The following is an 18,365-nucleotide window of genomic DNA, read 5'->3' on the forward strand; positions in this document are numbered from 1 at the left end:
TAGATAAACAATATTTTCATTTTGTTTGATTCATTTGCCACCAAAAAAAAAAAAAAAAACTTCACATGCTGGCTGCATTGGAGAAAGGGAAAGATGGCATGGTGGGGAATGGAGCAAGATTCAGAACATTATACAATCCACCAATCAATGAGGAGAATATTTTTCAAAGTATTGGTACACCACTTAAAATATTCAAGTATAAATACTCGAGTTTACACTGGTCTTATTTCTAAAATCTTTTGTTAAAAGGAATTTCTCTAAAACTTAGGATCCAGCCCTATAACCATCCAAATAATTTTTCTCTTCTCTTTGCATAGATACCTATTACAGTTACAGAAATGGTTTTAATAGTCCATCCTGTGCCTCTGTTTAGCAACTCAAACCTAATTCTTAGAGTAAAATTCAAGTCATCATGCTTGCTGGCTCCCTACAGCTTGTTTTATAATTAGCATAATTAGTCAAAAGTAGCTAAGTGGGGAAATCATATCATTTGTTTCCCAGGAACATAACCTGGGATGCCTCACCAATGTTTTTCATTAATGGAGAGAGCAGATATTGTGCAAATGATAAGCAATGTTTCTTCTGCAGGCCTATCTTTACCAAGTTATTCTTTCAACTGTATAAAAATATTTAATATTTATTAAGTGCCAAACGTGCTGCATATACACTACATGTGATGAGAATCTAGCAATTCCAAAGTTATTTGGAAAATGACTAAAATGAGGATAAAATAATATCTACAAAGTAATTATTATATTAAGTGAGAAAAATCTTTAAAGAGGAAGGTGACTAACACAAGTGGTAAGAATTACATGTATGTATACATGTGTGCAGTAGGTTGGTGATAAACGTTTAACAACTAGCTGGGGAGAGGGCCACCTGATTTGTAACATGTACTCATTTCCATGGTGTACATACTCTCTCATCACAGCTGATTTCAAGCTACCAACATGATTTCACTAACCAGGGAGCTTGGAAGAGATGGGCACACACAGAGCACCATTGTGTTTATGTGGACATTAGGAAAAGAGAAAACAAAGACTAGAGTGAGTGAAAGAAAAAATGTCAGGGCTTCAAGTTTCCTAAGAAGTGTGGTATGAGAGAGATAACCTCTCAAATAAATGCAGGATAAGTCCTATGAGTGAAAAATAAAGGGATTAACGAGAGACTGTAACAGGGAGACCTGGTTAAAGAAAATTTTTGAAGTGGTGACTCTTAGGCTGATTATTAAAGAATTAGTAGGTATTGCCAGGCAAAGTTGGGGGATGGTGCTCCAGGAAATGGAATTCAAGGTCAATGAGATGGGGAAAGCCTGTTACAAGAACTAGGAAGGGATTTTCCTGTGATATTCACTGTGGGAATCCGGTCGAGATCCCGGAGCCACATGGGTGAATGCTGACAGCCAGAGCCTTTTCAGCTGTTTATGGGCCCTGGATCTGGCCTTGACTCCTGTCACTGGCCTGCCCTGCTGGGCTTAACTGCAGCTAGCTCCTCCAGCTGTGCACCTGCACCTGGCTGGCCTAACTCTCCTCACCAGCCTTCATTGTTGTGCAAACAACAGTGGTGAGACCTACAGCCACAGAAGTGCACACTGACAACTAGGGCTCCTGCAGCTGCAAGTCCACCTGGAGTTGGCCCCAGCCCTTGCTGCTGGCCCTGGCCCTCGCCACCATATGTATATCTGCAACTGGCCCCTGCCACTATTCAGGCACCTGCTTTCCCTCTAAGATCAGGAACAGGAGAAGACAGCCCAATCTCAACACTCCTTTTCAATATAGTACTGGAAGTCCTAGCCAGAGCAATCAAAAACAGAAATAAAAGGCTTCCAAATTGGAAAGGAAGATGTAAAATTGTGTCTGTTTGCTGATGATGTTGCATATAGAAAATTATAAAGATCCACAAAAAATGTTAGAAATAATAAATTCAGTGACGTTTCAGGATACAAAATTAACATACAAAAATCAGTTGTGTTTCTATACACTAACAATGAACTATCTGAAAAAGAAATTTAAAAACCAATACTATTTACAACAGCATCAAAAACAATAAAATAATTAGGAATAAATTTAACCAAGAAAATGAATGATATATACAACAAAGCTATAAGATATTGATGAAAGAAACTAAAGAAGACACAAATAAATGGAAAGATATTCAGTGTTAACAGACAGGAGTTAGTATTGTTAAAATTGCCACACTACCCGAAGCCATCAATGCAGTCTCTATTAAAATTCCATTGACATTTTTTGCAGAAATACAAAAAACAATCGTAAAATTTGTATGGACCACAAAAGACCCCAAATAGTCAAAGCAATCTTGAAAAAGAAGAACAAAACTGGAGACATCACATTTCCTGGTCTCAAACTGTATTATGAAGATATAGTATGGCACTGGCATAAAAACAGACACATAGATCAATGGAACAGAACTGAGAGCCCAGAAATAAACCCATGCATATATGATCAACTAATATTTGACAAGGGAGCCAAGAATACTCAATGGGGAAAAGATAGTCTCTTCAATAAATGGTGCTGAGAAAATGGATATTCAACATGCAAAAGAATGAAATTGAACCACTATCTTACACCATTCACAAAAATAATCTCAAAACGGATTATGGACCTACACATAAGACCTGAAACCATAAAGCTCCTAGAAGAAAACATACAGGGAAAGCTCCTAGACGTTGGTATTGACAATGATTTTTTGGTTATGATACCAAAAGCACAAGCAGCAAAACCAAAAATCAACAAATGGGATGAAGAAAACCAGAAAGCTCTGCTCAGCAAAAGAAACAATCAACAAAATGAAAAAGCAACTTAGGGAATGGTAGTAAATATCTGAAAACCATATAGCTGATAAGGTGTTAATATCCAAAATATATAAAGAACTCATACAACTCAATTGGAAAAAAAAATAATCTGATTTAAAAATGGACAAAGGACATTTTTCCAGAGAAGACATACAGATGGTCAGCAAGTACATGGAAAGGTACTCAACATCACTAATGATCAGGGAAATGCACAAAACCACAATGATGTATCACCTCACAGCTGTAAGAATGGCCATCCTCAAAAATACAAGACAAATGACTATTGTCATAATTTGCCATTAAATAAAATTATCTTTTAAATATTCACAAATGCTGGTGAGAATGTGGAGAAAAGGGAAACCTAACGCACTGCTGGTGGGAATGTAAATTAGTACAGCCACTATGCAAAACAGTATGTAGGTTCCTCAGTTAAAAATAGGACTATCATAAAACAGCAAACCCATTTCTGGGTATATAACCAATGGAAATTAAATCATTATCTCAAAAAGATATCTGCTCTCCAGTGTTCATTGCAGCATTATTCACAACAGCCAAGGCAAACTTAAGTATCCATAGACAGAAGAATGGATAAAGAAAATGTAAGAGATATATATCTCACTTTTATGTTTGTATCTATACAATACATATTATTCAGCCATAAAAAAAGGAAATCCTACCATTTGTATCAACATGAATGGATCTGAAGGCATTATGCTAAGTAAAATAAGTCAAACAGAGGAAAACAAATACTGCACGATCTCATTTAAATGTGGAATCTTAAAACATTAAACTCATAGAAACAGAAAGTAGATTGAGAGTTACCCTGGGGTGGGGGTGGGGGGATATGGGGAGATGTTAGTCATAGGGTACAGACTTTCAGTTATAAGATGAATAAATCCCAGGGATTTATTTAATGTATAGCATGGTGACTATAGTTAACAGTACTGTATTGTATACTTCAAAGCTGCTGTGAGGGAAGATCTTAAGTGTTCTAACTATAACAACCACCAAAAAAAATAATAATAATTACATGATGTGAAGGATGTGTTAACTAACCTTACTGTGGTAAACATTTCACAATATATATAATTACCAAATCATCACATTGTACACCTTAAATGTACACGTTATATGTCAATTATATCTCAAGTAAGCTGGGGGGAAACTTTAACAACAAAAAAAAAAAAAAAGAAAAAGAACTTATTCTGAACAAAGAAGAAGCACAACATGAGGCCAGAGAAGTGGGCAGGGGTCAGATCACACACTTCCCTGTGCACCAGTCATGTTGAAGAGTTGGCGTTTTATTCTAAGTTTAACAAAAAGTCATTGCAAGCTTCAAATAAGGGAGTAAAATGCAATTTAAAGTGTAAAACGTCAATCTGGATGCAGTACGGAAAAAGGATTGTAAGAGGAGAAAAGTATGAAAGTTGAAGAGCTATTAGGATGATGAAGAAAAATTAGGAAGCTCAACGCAGGAAGCTGTGAAAGTACTTGCAGGAGAAATGTGACTTTGAGTTGATACAGGATAGGGAAGGCAAAGATGGAGAGTTAGAGATTCAAAACACGCTGGAAGAAGGAGTCATAAAGATGTGTGAGTAGTGAAACAGACGCAGAAGTCAAAGATGACTTCTAGTTTCTTGCTCATACTAGTGGGTTGATAGAAGTACCATACACTGAGAGGAGAAAAACTGAGGAAGAGCTCGTTTGGGAAAAAGACTGTTTGAGACGTCAATGGTACATCAGAGTGAATTGTAGAATATCCTTTCGAATATGTGGTTCTGGTTTTCATGTGAGTTTGAGACTGAAATTTTGGCTTTGTCTGTATATAGCTGGAATTTAAACCCACAGATGAAGATGCCTAGAAGAAGAGGGTAGAGTAAGACCAGGAAAGAGCCCAGGACAATTACTGGCTGGTAAGGGAAAGAGACATCTTCAAAGGAACCTGAGAAAGAGCCATCAGAGAAGGAAAAATTCAAAAGAACATCAGGTGTCATGAAAACCAAGAGAGAAAATTTTTCAAAGAGAGGGAGCAGTTAACCACTAAGAGGTCATATAAGATGAGTAAAATATGAGTCCACTGGATTTAGCAATTTGGGAAGTCACTGGTAATGTTAATGAAAATTATTTCTGGGGAGGGACTGAGGTAAAATCCAGGCATCAGTGGCTCAGGCAGAAAATGATTCTACCACATGATTCCTCTGATTTTGAATGTAAATTCATGCCACTACGATGGTCTGGATTGCTTAAGGATTTACTCAGTTACATGATTCAAAGGCCCGAGTGTGATATCAATTATGAAGACATAGGAATTCACCTTCTTGGAGCAAGCTGAAAATTTCACAAATTCTGCAGAGAAGAAGCAACTAAAAATTTCCACAGAGTGCAAAAGTAAATAATGAATGATTTTTGAAAACATGTCCTGTAGCCTTCTCAGGGCTCCTTTCACAATGGGAGATATGTCCATGTAAGAGTTCGATGGAGGAAAGAAGTCAGCTAAAAAATAAGATGGCATTGACTTCCCTGTCAAGTGCAGCAGTGCTAGAAAACACTTGATCTAAATTAGTGTAAGAAAGATACAGGGTTTCTTGTTTGCTGGTTTGGGGGTGGTGATGATGGGTTTTGATGTTTTGTTATTATTCTCATTATTTGCTATTAAATAAAATGATGTTTGAAACTAAGTCCATCTATAACTGTGGCATAGAAAAATGTACCGTTTTCATTTGAAAGCGTAAGTGTCAAATTTCTAGGCAAACATTTTAAGAGACATGTGCTATATTCCCAAATTCTTCACATTGAAAAGAGAAAAGTTAAATAAATTGTGATTCTTTCCTCAGAGTAAATGATTTGAATTCTACCATGACTAAGAACCACGACTGGTCAACTTCAGGCATTCCTGCTCTGGTTTCTTTAAAAGACCATTTGGCAGACTGAACTATTTCTTCTTGAGTTTAAATATTTGCTTAAAATAGATATTTCATAAGTCTATTCTCTTTACAGCTGAATGTACAACTGTAAATTAAAAATCTTTAAGCAACTAGGAAGGTAAAAGATTCTCTTACTAGATTTAAATAAATCTTTTTCAAATAAAAATTTGTATTAGCAGACCAAATGATACATTTTTTCACATTGTGAAGTACATGTAGAACCTACTTATACTACCATTATCAGGGAAATTTAGAGTTGAAATTTAGAAGTTGAGAAAAAACTTAGAGTCCCTCTTAGTCAACTAATAATCACAGAAGATGAACATATCTGCATAACATTTTTTAATGAAATCTACACAATGTTGAATTTCATATTTCTAACCAGACACATATGACAAATATGAGAAATGACCTTTTGTCATTTTGGAAAAAAAAACAGAATTTGAATGTTGCATTGTGGAAATTTCTGTTCTGGGAATACAAGAGTTCTAAGGTATAGTCCCATCTTTAATGTACATATTAACCAGATGTGAAAAGAGAATAGATATGTGAGTGGTGGCAAAAGGGAAGATAAGTCAAGCAGTCTTTGCTACAATCCAGGCATGAGGGGAGTAGGGTTAAGTTCTGGGGTACTGGTGGTGGGAAATAACAAATGAGAAGCGGGGAAGGATGTAGAGTGAAAGAGCCAATGGGATAGTCCCAGGTGACTGCTACATATGTTAGGGATGGGAGGGAAAGGAAGACATAAAGGCACACTGAAGTTTTCAGCTGCAGTGAGAATAGGGGTGCATTGAAAGAAATATGGAAACCTAGAGTGGGACTTAAGAGAAAGTAGAGCTTTCTCTTAAGCAGAGCTCAGTTTTAGAGGTACTGACTGAAGTAACGGTAGGACCACCACACTATCAGGAAGAGAGAGAAATGGGACTGGACCTCAGGAGAGAAGTCACACTCAGAGAAGCGGATTTGTAAGTCATCTACGTAAACGAGATGGTCGCATCAGAAATAGGTGAGCAGTGTGAGGGCAGGAATAAAGAGGAAGGAGAGCAAAGGTGTCCCCCCGATGCTCCTGAGGAAACCCTAATTTAATGGGCAGCAAGTGGAAGTCAGTTGGACATATGTACCCCTTGTCAAAGGAGTATAGTTTCACTTACTCTGTTCAATACAGATTAAAATATTTAAATCTCGAGACTCCTGGGAAGATGGCGGAAGAGTAAGACGAGAAGATCACCTTCCTCCCCACAGATACACCAGAAATACATCTACACGTGGAACAACTCCTACAGAACACCTACTGAACGCTGGCAGAAGACCTCAGACCTCCCAAAAGGCAAGAAACCCCCCACGTACCTGGATAGGGCAAAAGAAGAAAGAATAAAACAGAGAAAAAAGGATAGGGACGGGACCTGCACCAGTGGGAGGGAGCTGTGAAGGAGGAAACGTTTCCACACACTAGAAGCCCCTTCGCGGGCGGAGACTGCGGGTGGCGTAGCGGGGAGCTTCGGGGCCGCAGAGGAGAGCACAGCAACAGGGGTGCAGAGGGCAAAGCGGAGAGATTCCCGCACAGAGGATCGGTGCCGACTGGCACTCACCAGCCCCCGAGGCTTGTCTGCCCACCCGCCGGGGCGGGCGGGGCTGGGAGCTGAGCCTCGGGCTTCAGTCGGAGCGCTGGGAGAGGACTGGGGTTGGCGGCATGAACACAGCCTGAAGGGGTTAGTGCACCACGGCTAGCCGGGAGGGAGTCTGGGGAAAAGTCTGGACCAGCCCAAGAGGCAAGAGACTTTTTCTTCCCTCTTTGTTTCCTGGTGCGCGAGGAGAGGGGATTAAGAGCGCTGCCTAAAAGACCTCCAGAGACGGGTGCCAGCCACGGCTAACAGCGCAGACCCCAGAGAAGGGCATGAGACTCTAAGGCTACTGCTGCTGCCACCAAGAAGCCTGTGTGCGAGCATAGGTCACTATCCACACCTCCCTTCCGGGGAGCCTGTGCAGCCCGCCACTGCCAGGGTACCGGGATCCAGGGACAAATACCCTGGGAGAACGCACGGTGAGCCTCAGGCTGGTGCAACATCATGCCAGCCTCTGCTGCTGCAGGCTCACCCCACATCCACACCCCTCCCTCACCCCAGCCTGAGTGAGCCAGACCCCCGAGTCAGCTGCTCCTTTAACCCCGTCCTGTTGGAGTGAAGAAGACACCCTCCAGCGACCTACACACGGAGGTGGGGCCAGATCCAAAGGTGAGCCCCTGGGAGCTGTGTGAAAAATGAAGAGGAAGGGAAATCTCTCCCAGCAGCCTCAGGAGCAGTGGATTAAATCTCCACAATCAACTTGATGTACCCTGCATCTGTGGAATACATGAATAGACAACGAATCACCCCAAATTGAAGAGGTGCACTTTGAGAGTAAGATTTATTATTTATTCCCCTTTTCCTCTTTTTGTGAGTGTATATGTGTATGCTTCTGTGTGAGATTTTGTCTGTATAGCTTTGCTTTCACCATTTGTCCTAGAGTTCTAACCATCCATTTTTTCTTTTTTGTTTTTTTAATTTTTAAAAAAAATTTTCTTAATAATTACTTTTTATTTTAATGACTTTATTTTATTTTATCTTACTTTATTTTATTTTATTTTACCATCTTTCTTTTTTTCTATATTTCTACTTTTTCTCCCTTTTATTCTGAGCTGTGTGGATGAAAGGCTCTTGGTGCTGCAGCCTGGAGTCAGTGCTGTGCCTCTGAGGTGGGAGAGCCAACTTCAGCACACGGGTCCACAAGAGACCTCCCAACTCCACTCGAATAAACAACCTAACCTTGCACCTAAAGCAATTAGAGAAAGAAGAACAAAAATCACCAAAGTTAGCAGAGGGAAAGAAATCATAAAGATCAATCAGAAATAAATGAAAAAGAAATGAAGGAAACAATAGCAAAGATCAATAAAACTAAAAGATGGTTCTTTGCGAAGATAAAAATTGATATACCATTAGCCTGACTCATCAAGAAAAAAAGGGAGAAGACTCAAAGATGTAAAAAAAAAATTTAAGTCTTACAACATTATATTAAAAAGCAGCTACAAGCAGATTCTACTAGAACTTTAAAAATAAAGGAGAAAAAATGAAAATAAATGAGACAAATTTTATTTAATTGCAAAATAAAATTTGAAAGTAATATCAGTAAATAAAAAATTAAATTTTATAAAAACTTAAAGTTTTGAAATAAGTGGGGAAAACAGGGATCTTTTTTAAAGAGTTCTCACTGTCTTTTGATTTCTATTATCCAGAATACAATTTGTTGAATCTGAATATGACACTCTCTATGCTGACCATTTTCTCTTTCTAGAAATATTAGTTTTCCCATTTAAGAAAACATTTAAGAGATTCTAAAATTAATTCCGTATTTTAAAAGGCTTACTAAGCAGTATGGCCTGGATGTGTGTGTGTGTGTGTTGTGTGTGTGTGTGTAAAGTACTTTAACCCCTTGAGACTGTTAGCTCAGCCACAGGAAAGACTGAGAATCATTCATGGGGTAATTTCCCATGTAGTTCACAGTGGGAGAAGCAGTAAGGGTAAAAGCCACAGCCCTCCTCCCACCACTTTCCCTAACCTAAACTAGGTTTACTTTATCCTCAAGACTATCTATAATTAAAAGAACTAAAATTGAATAAATATATTGTTTTCCTTTTGCAAAGTGAAGACAGAAAATTCACCAGTTGTTAGCATTTCTTCTTCTGATTTCAAAAATAAAAAAAATGTGATGCAGCAAAACAAAGGTAGAATGTTTACTAAAATGAGGTATAAAAGTAGAATGAGTAAACTTAAATACAGCTGGCAACCTTGGATTACTTCTTCAAGGAGGTAGGATATGTGCTCACAATGCCAGATAGAATTTATAGGCTATTTCTCTCCCATCATCTATCTAAATGCAAAATGTTCAAGTGCCCCATCCAAACAGATGTGCCAGGGCCTTCTGGGGCAGGCAAGTCCAGCGAGCTGGGAGAAAGGAAACTCAAACTGTTTGGAAGGAAGAAGTGCAGATTAAAAAAAAAGAAAAAGAATTCTTTCTAGGTGGTTGAAATTTTCAGCATTTGCTGGCTGAGCCGTGGCACACTCAATCCCACTCTCTAGCGCTGTCCAGTTCTGGCTGCCTGCCACTGCTGGGAGTTATAGATATGTAACCTCAGGAGGTATTCTGTCATCTCCCCCTTGTTGGTCATTCATCCCAGCTAACTCACATTCACATGGTATTAATATAGGGGAAACAGAGCTGACGGTGAGTATTTCAGAGCACCCAAAATACACTGTGGGTGTCGTTTATCTTAACACAGAGCAAAAGCCGTATCTGTTAACAACTCACGTGGTGAGCTTATCAGTGTGCAAATGTCATCCCTTAAAGTAGCCCTCTCTGAGACCCCATTTAAATTTTCAATCCTGATTGCTCTACTCTAGCTGTGCTCTCCCCTTCTCCCCTTCTTTCTCTCTCTCCCTCTATCTATCTACCTATCTATACAACACACATATGTATGTATTTACTAGCTTCTGTGTGGGTGTGCCTAGTGCCTCAACTAGAATGTGAGTTCTTTCTGTGAGTACAGGTATTTCTGTCCATGTTGTTTACTGCTACACCCCCAAAACCTACAACCGTGTCTGTCATATAGAGGCACTAGTAGATATTTGTTAAATGAATGCATTATTTTAGATAACTAGATGTGTATATTTAGTTGATGGCCATAAATGAATATTCTATGAGCTGAAAGAAACCACGGTCTTCTTTTTTCTTACCAACTAACTGCTTGTTAGTTTGAAGATACATGCTTTCTTGCTAAATAAAAAATTGCCAAACACTTATACAATTAGGTCAAGATTCAAAATGTATAATAAAACTGTAGGTATTTTGGGGAGGGTTTTGGACAAAGTGATTATAGAAATAAGCTCAGGAGGCATCTGATTCTAAGTTCCCTGCAGAAGAATAAAAGGCATAACTTACATCTTCCAAATATACCCAATGTAGACATAAAACCTCTCAATCAGTGCTTTACAAATTGCCAACTTTAATAAACACAGCCAGTGACACGCTCTGCTCAGTAAGAAGCAGAGAGTCACCCACCTTTAGATGTAGACCTCATCTGAGATAGTGGTGATGACAGTGCTAGGAACTACAAAAATCACACCCATAATTGGCAGCTACTAGCATTTCCCCCCCACCCCGCCTTCCCAACAATCTATTCCTATGAAGTTGCTCCTATTGGTAATAATTAAATGAAGCAATCTGTGAAAGGGACTTATAGCCATATCTCACACCTAGTAATTGCTCTAAAACTGTTAGATGTTACTTAGATTATCATTTTAAAGATGAGGAAATTCAGTTAAACAGCCATCCCCCAAATCACAGAGATGGTAAGTGGTAGAACTGGGATCTGAATCTAGAAATAAATTCTATCCTCAGAACTGAGCCCTTAGTCTGGACAATTCTGTCTCCCCCTGGCTCTGTGCCTCCATCCCTAATCTCATTCCTTTATGTTCCAAACCCTGCACCTGTATATAACTTAAAAGGCTAAGTCTGAATAGTATAATCAGTAAATACTATAGATCAAAATTACTTACTCAAAGAAAATTCAAATACTTCTGAATTCACTGGTTTTGTAAGGTGAGCATTAATTTCAAATGCTCATATATTGACACTTTCCATACTCACTGTCGCTGGTCACAGACCTGACTGGATCATTGAATGGAACTGTCACCAATTCAACTGGAAGTGAGAAAAATCCATTTCTTCCATATCAGACAACCAGCTATGTTTTAATTGCATATGGTAAAGCGAGTAGTCTCAACCTAATACCATGAACACAACTCTGAAAAACTTTAAACCCAATTTCCATCACAGAAGTTCTTTCTTCTTATTGGATTTTATACAAATTACATTTTGTCTTCTACTGGGAAAAAAAATGGGTTTCTAAATGAAATAATGTCACATGCAAACAAAATACATGTTGTAAAATCACATGAGAATGATAATATTTATAAAAAGCTACCTATTTCAATTAGACAAGGGACAATTGGACAAGTCCATCCTCCAAATAAGTCGTAACATGAGTAAACCACGCTGGCAGGGCAGCATCTTAAGATGCAGGCTGTCTGGCCCACTGTCTGCCTAATCTGCTTTGCGAACAGCAGGAATTTGAGTTAAGCAGTGTTTCTGTCCTTTTCTATTTCCCTTATGGAATCTTCATATAATAGCAAAAAGATATAATAAATAATTCATTTATTTATACATTTCCTACCAAGTATTTTTCTCCCTAATCTACTTTAATGAACAGCTCTTCTAGAGAAAAGAAAGCTGACCATCTGGCAGACACAACCCAAATACTTATTTTAGTCAGAGTAATTGAATATGAGGATGTGATGAGGAGAATGAGATTTTGCTGAACAGAGCTGATCCCAGTCAGCAATTCCTAGCTAATCAGTAGCTAATCCCACTTCGGCTGCATGAAACCTGAAGCTAGGAAAAACTCTAAGCTTCTTTCAAGCACCCAGAGTCACCTTCTAGAAATAATGACTTCAGCTAAGAGGCAATCTAGGCTCTTTCGCACCTTCCACCCCTTCTGGGTATGTAAGTTTAGCCCAAGTTTGGCTTCCCACTCTGTGATCCCCGCCCTCTTTGCAATGCCCCAGTACTTACCCTGTATTTACCTTCAAGCAGCCTATCTCCCACATTCCTACAAACAACACTACTTTCTAACAGGCACCAATGATTTTTAAGTCTTATTTCTACAACAAGAGCATACATTCTTTGAGAACATTGGCTGCATTTAATTCTTGTAAATGCTTTTAGAGCAAATGCGTCCTTGATTGACTTAAATATACAGTTGACCCTTGAACAACGTGGGAGTTAGGGATGCTGACCCTTTGCACATTTGAAAATCTACATATAACTTACAGTCGGTCCTCCGAATACGCAATTCTTCCGTATCCATGGTTCCAACCAATGTGGATCATGTAGTACTGTAGTATTCACTACTGAAAAAAAACTGTATAAGTGGACCCACGCAGTTCCAACCCACGTCGCTCAAAGGTCAACTGTAATTGTTTATATGGGGTACTTACTCTGAGCTAGCACCGTGCTGTAGAAATCAACTACCTGTTAAGCCATTTCTCTAGTCTGGTTTGAAAAAGTCTGTTAAATTTAATCTAGAATTGAGAAATTACTAAAATCTTCGCTCTCTCTTTTTTTTTAATAGGAAGAACTGATGCAGAACTAAAAAACGTTATTTCCTTCTTGTTTTTCATGATGAGGACCAAGTCCTGTTATCTATTTCCAGGCTTAAATCCTTGCTATTGAAAGTGTGTTCCGTGGATTGGTCCATGGCACTGACATCACCTTGGACCTTCTAAAAACTGCAGCAACAGAAGCTCCACTCCAGACCTAGTGAATCAAAATGTGCGGTTTAACAAGATCCACAGGTGAATTATATGCACATTAAATCTTAAGCACTGATTTAGTTTATAACTTTTTCTTTACAACACTATATTTTGTCTTTTGTTTCATTTGATTGCATTTTTAAAAACTATTATGTACCTGATGTAACAAGTTAAACATAAAATTGTATGTGTAAAAAGTTAATAAATACTCCCACCCTAGCTACCTGTGATAATCAATGTTAAACATTGACTGTGTATCCTACATCTTGGTCTACGTTCATATATACTCAAACAAAAAATACATGTGCACATAAGAGATAAGGTTTTTTTACATTTTTTGGCTGCATCGCACAGCACGCAGGATCTTAGTTCCCTGACAAGGGATCAAATCCGTGCCCCCTGCATTGGAAGAGCAGAGTCTTAACCACTGGACCACCAAGGAAATCCCAAGAGGTAAGTTCTGAGTGATGGAACAATCTTATTTCCAATTAGCTCCAGAATGCAGACATTAACACAAAGAGGCTGTTAACCCAAATCAACATCAGCCGAAGCCATTTCTCAGATTCCCTAGGTGCTAATGGGCATTTTCACAGTAATCTATGCACAATTGCCAACCTCCAAGCAGTAAAACAAAGATGAATAAAGTGAACAAACAGAATAAATCCTCAGGTTATGAAGGCCTAAGCCTTTGTGTATGATACACTTCATACGCTGGCATATGCGCATCATGTCGACAGAAAAAAGTGTTTGTTATCAAGTCAGCACAGTGTGGTCTTTTCTTTCTCCATTTACAGGTGGGCAGCAGTATATGGCTTGATTCAGAGGACAAAAGACTGGTAAGCACAATTGGCCCCTAAAGTCAAACGGCAATGTTACAAAGCCAGAAAATGGCTCTGTTATATATTCACAAGTTTTTTCTATGAAGACAGTACAGATTACTTAGGCATTTATCAGGTAGACTATATAAGTAAAAAGGAATAACTATTGCCAGATATTGTGCATGAAATAAAGTTATAGATTATCCTAGGACAATCGGTAGCTGAAATCATCAAAATAAGATAAAGCTGAAGAAAAATGAAGAATAATGTTAACATTAATGAAAGGCAGGGTATGAATCAAATTATGAACTCACCAACTCTACTGACAGATTTCTTCCTTAGTGTGGGACAAGTCTAACTCTAGAGCCACTAACATACAGCTGTTACATTAGACACCCAAACTAGCTCATATAGTGTTTGTCCATGGCCTGAAAATTGGTTGTACCTTTTTTTTCTACAGATGGAAGTTTGAAGGGTCCATCTAGGGCCCCACCAAGGGGTGGGTCAATGAAGGGTCAAAAGCCCTTCCTGATGGAGCAGCTCTCTCTGATGACACAACCCCTGGCATAGGGCAAGAGTCTATCATCAGCAGGGGAGTCAGTCTTTTTAAGTTACCCTTGAGATGTCATTCCATAGCTTAGTTCTCCAAATATCCAAATCCTAATACTACAGAGTTTTCACCTTTGACCCAAGCCTTCTGGTCGTGTCTGCAAAAAGAAGTGGAACAAAAAAAATCCTTAAGTTAATGAACAATGACTAGGTAAGCTCAAATGGTAATATAATACAAGACCATTAACCAAGTCCCAGTGCCCTGCAGTTAGTGGATACTCATCAGGGTCCAACCAGCCTGGATATCAAGAATCAAGAATCAAGAATCAGCTTTATTTCTCTTGTGAAACCTTCCTTGTGTATAACAGAACTCTATTACAGGAGAAGATGCAGTAAAACATGAGGAGGTTTGAAACATATTTCAAAAAGCGTAGTATTTAAAAAAATTATTCCCCATGAGTTACGCTCCCAAGAACATCCAAAGGCCTGACTTCAAACAGGAAACACACACACACAGCTAGAAATCAGTACTACTGAACAAGAGCCAGCTATGTACCAGGCAACATGCTGAATGTTTTACCTCACGGAATCACTAAAACAACTCAGTATGTTGAAAATTATCACCATGTTACAGATAAGGAAATAGAGACTTAGAGAGATTAAATAGCTTCCAAGGGTCACACAACTATAGTAGCCACAGAGATGCCTTTCGATTGCTGGTTTTTCCACTGCCAGAGCCCATGGTCTTTTACACTTATCAATAGATAAATACATTAACATATGGGGGGAATAAAGCACTAGATTTGGAGTTACAATATATAAGTCTAAAAGCTGGCTCTGCCACCTGCTGCAGGCAAATTACTTAATATCACTGAGTGGCAGGATCCTCATTTTAACATAGGCTGTTTTAAGAATTAAATAGGTTTACAAAGAAAATAGAGTGCCTGGTGTATAGTAAAACTTGACAAATAATAAGTCCCTCAAAGTGATCTTCATCCTTGGCTATTCAGAAGCACTGTAGCTACTTATCCTTGACATATATTTTAAAGCTCTTGCTGCATGTTAGACAATGAACAAACAAGGGCCATCAAGGTCTAAATGATCTTGTTGAAAGAAAGATGACATCATCCATACTTATATTGAAATACAGAGTTGGAGAAAATGCCTGTGGTGCTTTACCTTTCCCATTAATGTATGGCTTGAAACATAAATTGACAAAGCTTATTACCCTCCTAATATCAATCCAATTAATTCAAACAGAATTTGAAATTAACATACAGATTTCAATTCAGGGGCATTGTTACTTTTTAACTGGTGGTATACATCTAGGCTAATATTTATGAAACAGTACAAATCTTATTTAGCAAAAAGACTGCTTCTAAGCTGGGTGAGTGCAGGGCTCACTAAATCTCATCAACACAAAAGCCAAAAAAGGTTAATCCTGATTTAGCAGCCTAGACATTAAAAGCTGATCATCTGTTTCTGTCCTTTTGTTCTACCCCACCTGCACAAATCCTCAAGGCTTTATCTAACTCTGCTCCAACGTGCTGGGTGTCAGGAGGGCCCCAAGCTGGTGACATAAAGGGAATTTACTGAGAATGTTCCACCACCATCTCCACCCTGCACACAGGTGCCACTGCCAAAGGACTCACACATGGTGTTCAGAAACTCAGATGAGAAAATCACGTCTGTCCCAGCTTTGTATCATGTAGGGTCTTACAAGAGTTTATATATTCTTTATTTTTGTTTAAAAACAAGAGCGAGAAAGAGAAAACAATCAGATTTTTGCAGTATCAGGGGTTATCGGTTGGGGCTGGTACATCTGCAAACTGAGAATGTCCAGGAGCTGTGGTGCTCTAGGTGCCAACCCAAAAAGGTCCGAGAGTAGACAAGAGGAGAAAAACTAAGAGTCGAGAGAATCCTGCAACTCAGTAGGTCTTTGGCTATCATCACACAAACAATCAAGAAAATAGTAAGAAATAAACAGGAAATCATTGGGTCCAACACATGCTTTTCGCCAATTAAAAAAAGTCCAAAAATGGGAAGGGAGGAACTCAAGTCTGTTTGATTAAATAAAAACAAAAACAAAAATCAAAGTAGGCCTTCCTTTGACCCAATCTCCTCATCTAATTATTATTTCCCTGCTCTCTGCCTCATATTGGCTTTGTTCAAATCTTGCTTCTGGCTGCAGGTTCATGACCAAGTTATTTAAATGACCTGTACCTTATTTCCTCATCTGTAAAAAGAGGATACTAAGGCTCCATACCTCGTTGAACTGTTGTAAGGATTGACTGAATACCTGGAAAGAGTCCTAAACTTATGAGGATGCTACAAGACCATGGCAAGTCTGGGTTTGCACGCACCTGCAAGACAGGAGTGACCGCTACACTTGTGAGGATGTCCCTGAGTGATGTGGAGTCACTGAGAAGCAGAGTTCTACAGTGGACACTTCACGTAAGGAGATGAGGTAGCATGTAGTCTTCTGAGGAGCATTTATAGACTTTAACTCAAGGTTTAGGACATAAAAATCTGAGCAGATGGAGCAGGTGGTGGTAGAAAATAAGGAGAAACAAAAGGGCCTTTGTGATGTGTCCACTCCCTGGGGAAGAAACTTAAGGTTGGGAGAACTGACAAAAGTTGTTGGGAGGGAAGGAGGAAGATGAAGGCCAGAAGGTAGCCCTCACCCAGCATAAGTGACCAGGAACTCGGAGAGAAGGTAAGGATCACCACTGTGTTAGGTCAGGGCTTGTGAGAAGCAGAAACCAAGACATGATTAGATGGGTAGGGATTTATTGGAGGAAATACCTCGGAAGGGAACAGGGAAGGAAGCCAGAGAAGGGCAGGGAGAACCTGGAGACTGTGATGCAGGTCTGAGTTCTGTGAAGGAGAGGGGGAAGAAAGGAGGTTGGGCAGGAAGAGTCCCAAACTGCAGTGCAGTTCCACCAAAGTCTTGGCCAGCCCAGTGGGATGTCCTCAAGCCGAAGTCATCCATCAGAGACAAGGAAGGACCTGCTTTAGTCCCCCTCTGTGCCCAGTCATTGGCCAAGAGAAGCCTGTGGGAAGTGAGGCTCCAGTGGGAAATGGTGGTGGATCCAGGACAGTAGCTGGGGCAATAGGCCAATTATGCTCCTGCAGGAGAAGATCTGAGCATGCACTTCACGGCCACCACACACTACTTGTGCTGCGCACATTTGTTCTGTAAGCAGAGTTAGGAGCAGTTCCTCCACAGCTCCTGGTTGGCCTCTCTTACTGAAGGTGGTTAGTGGGTCTTAGGACCACTGCTTCTTATCCTTTCCCTACTCCACTGTCCATTCAAATTCCCTCACGCCCTATCACCTCAGCAGATCTTGGTGGCTTATCTGGTAGTAGGACCCACACTTCCATTCCTTTTGGGAAATCACACCTTTCTGCACCTGAGGTTGCTACACATATTCATTCTCAGCTCCATAGGGGTAGGGAGTGCCGGCAGATGCCAAAGTGGATCAGAAATTTTCCACACACATTCCTCCACATCCCATTGTGCAAACGCAGCCCTATTGCCCCCGCTAGTCGGGATGAGTTACCCCTGACAGGATGGTAGCTTTTCTTCTTGCCTGCTGGGCTCTGGACATGAGTTGTCCAAAGTGCTTTGGCAGTAGGGGTAACTTGGACTTCAATAGGACCTAACTGTGTCCTCTTCAACCCTGTGAGCACAGAATTTCAGGGAGAGGAAAATCTCGAGTAGGTCACTGGGAGTGAAGGTAAATGGAGCCACTCCTGATTCCACCCCTTATTTCCCAGACTTGTAGATTTTTCCTATTGGGAACACTGTGTCATAGAGACGTCTCTGATGTAATGCATATACTGCATCTTGAAGGAT

Source organism: Neophocaena asiaeorientalis, unplaced genomic scaffold (assembly GCF_003031525.2).
Source record: "Neophocaena asiaeorientalis asiaeorientalis breed wild unplaced genomic scaffold, Neophocaena_asiaeorientalis_V1.1 scaffold399, whole genome shotgun sequence".
Lineage (NCBI taxonomy): Eukaryota > Metazoa > Chordata > Mammalia > Artiodactyla > Phocoenidae > Neophocaena > Neophocaena asiaeorientalis.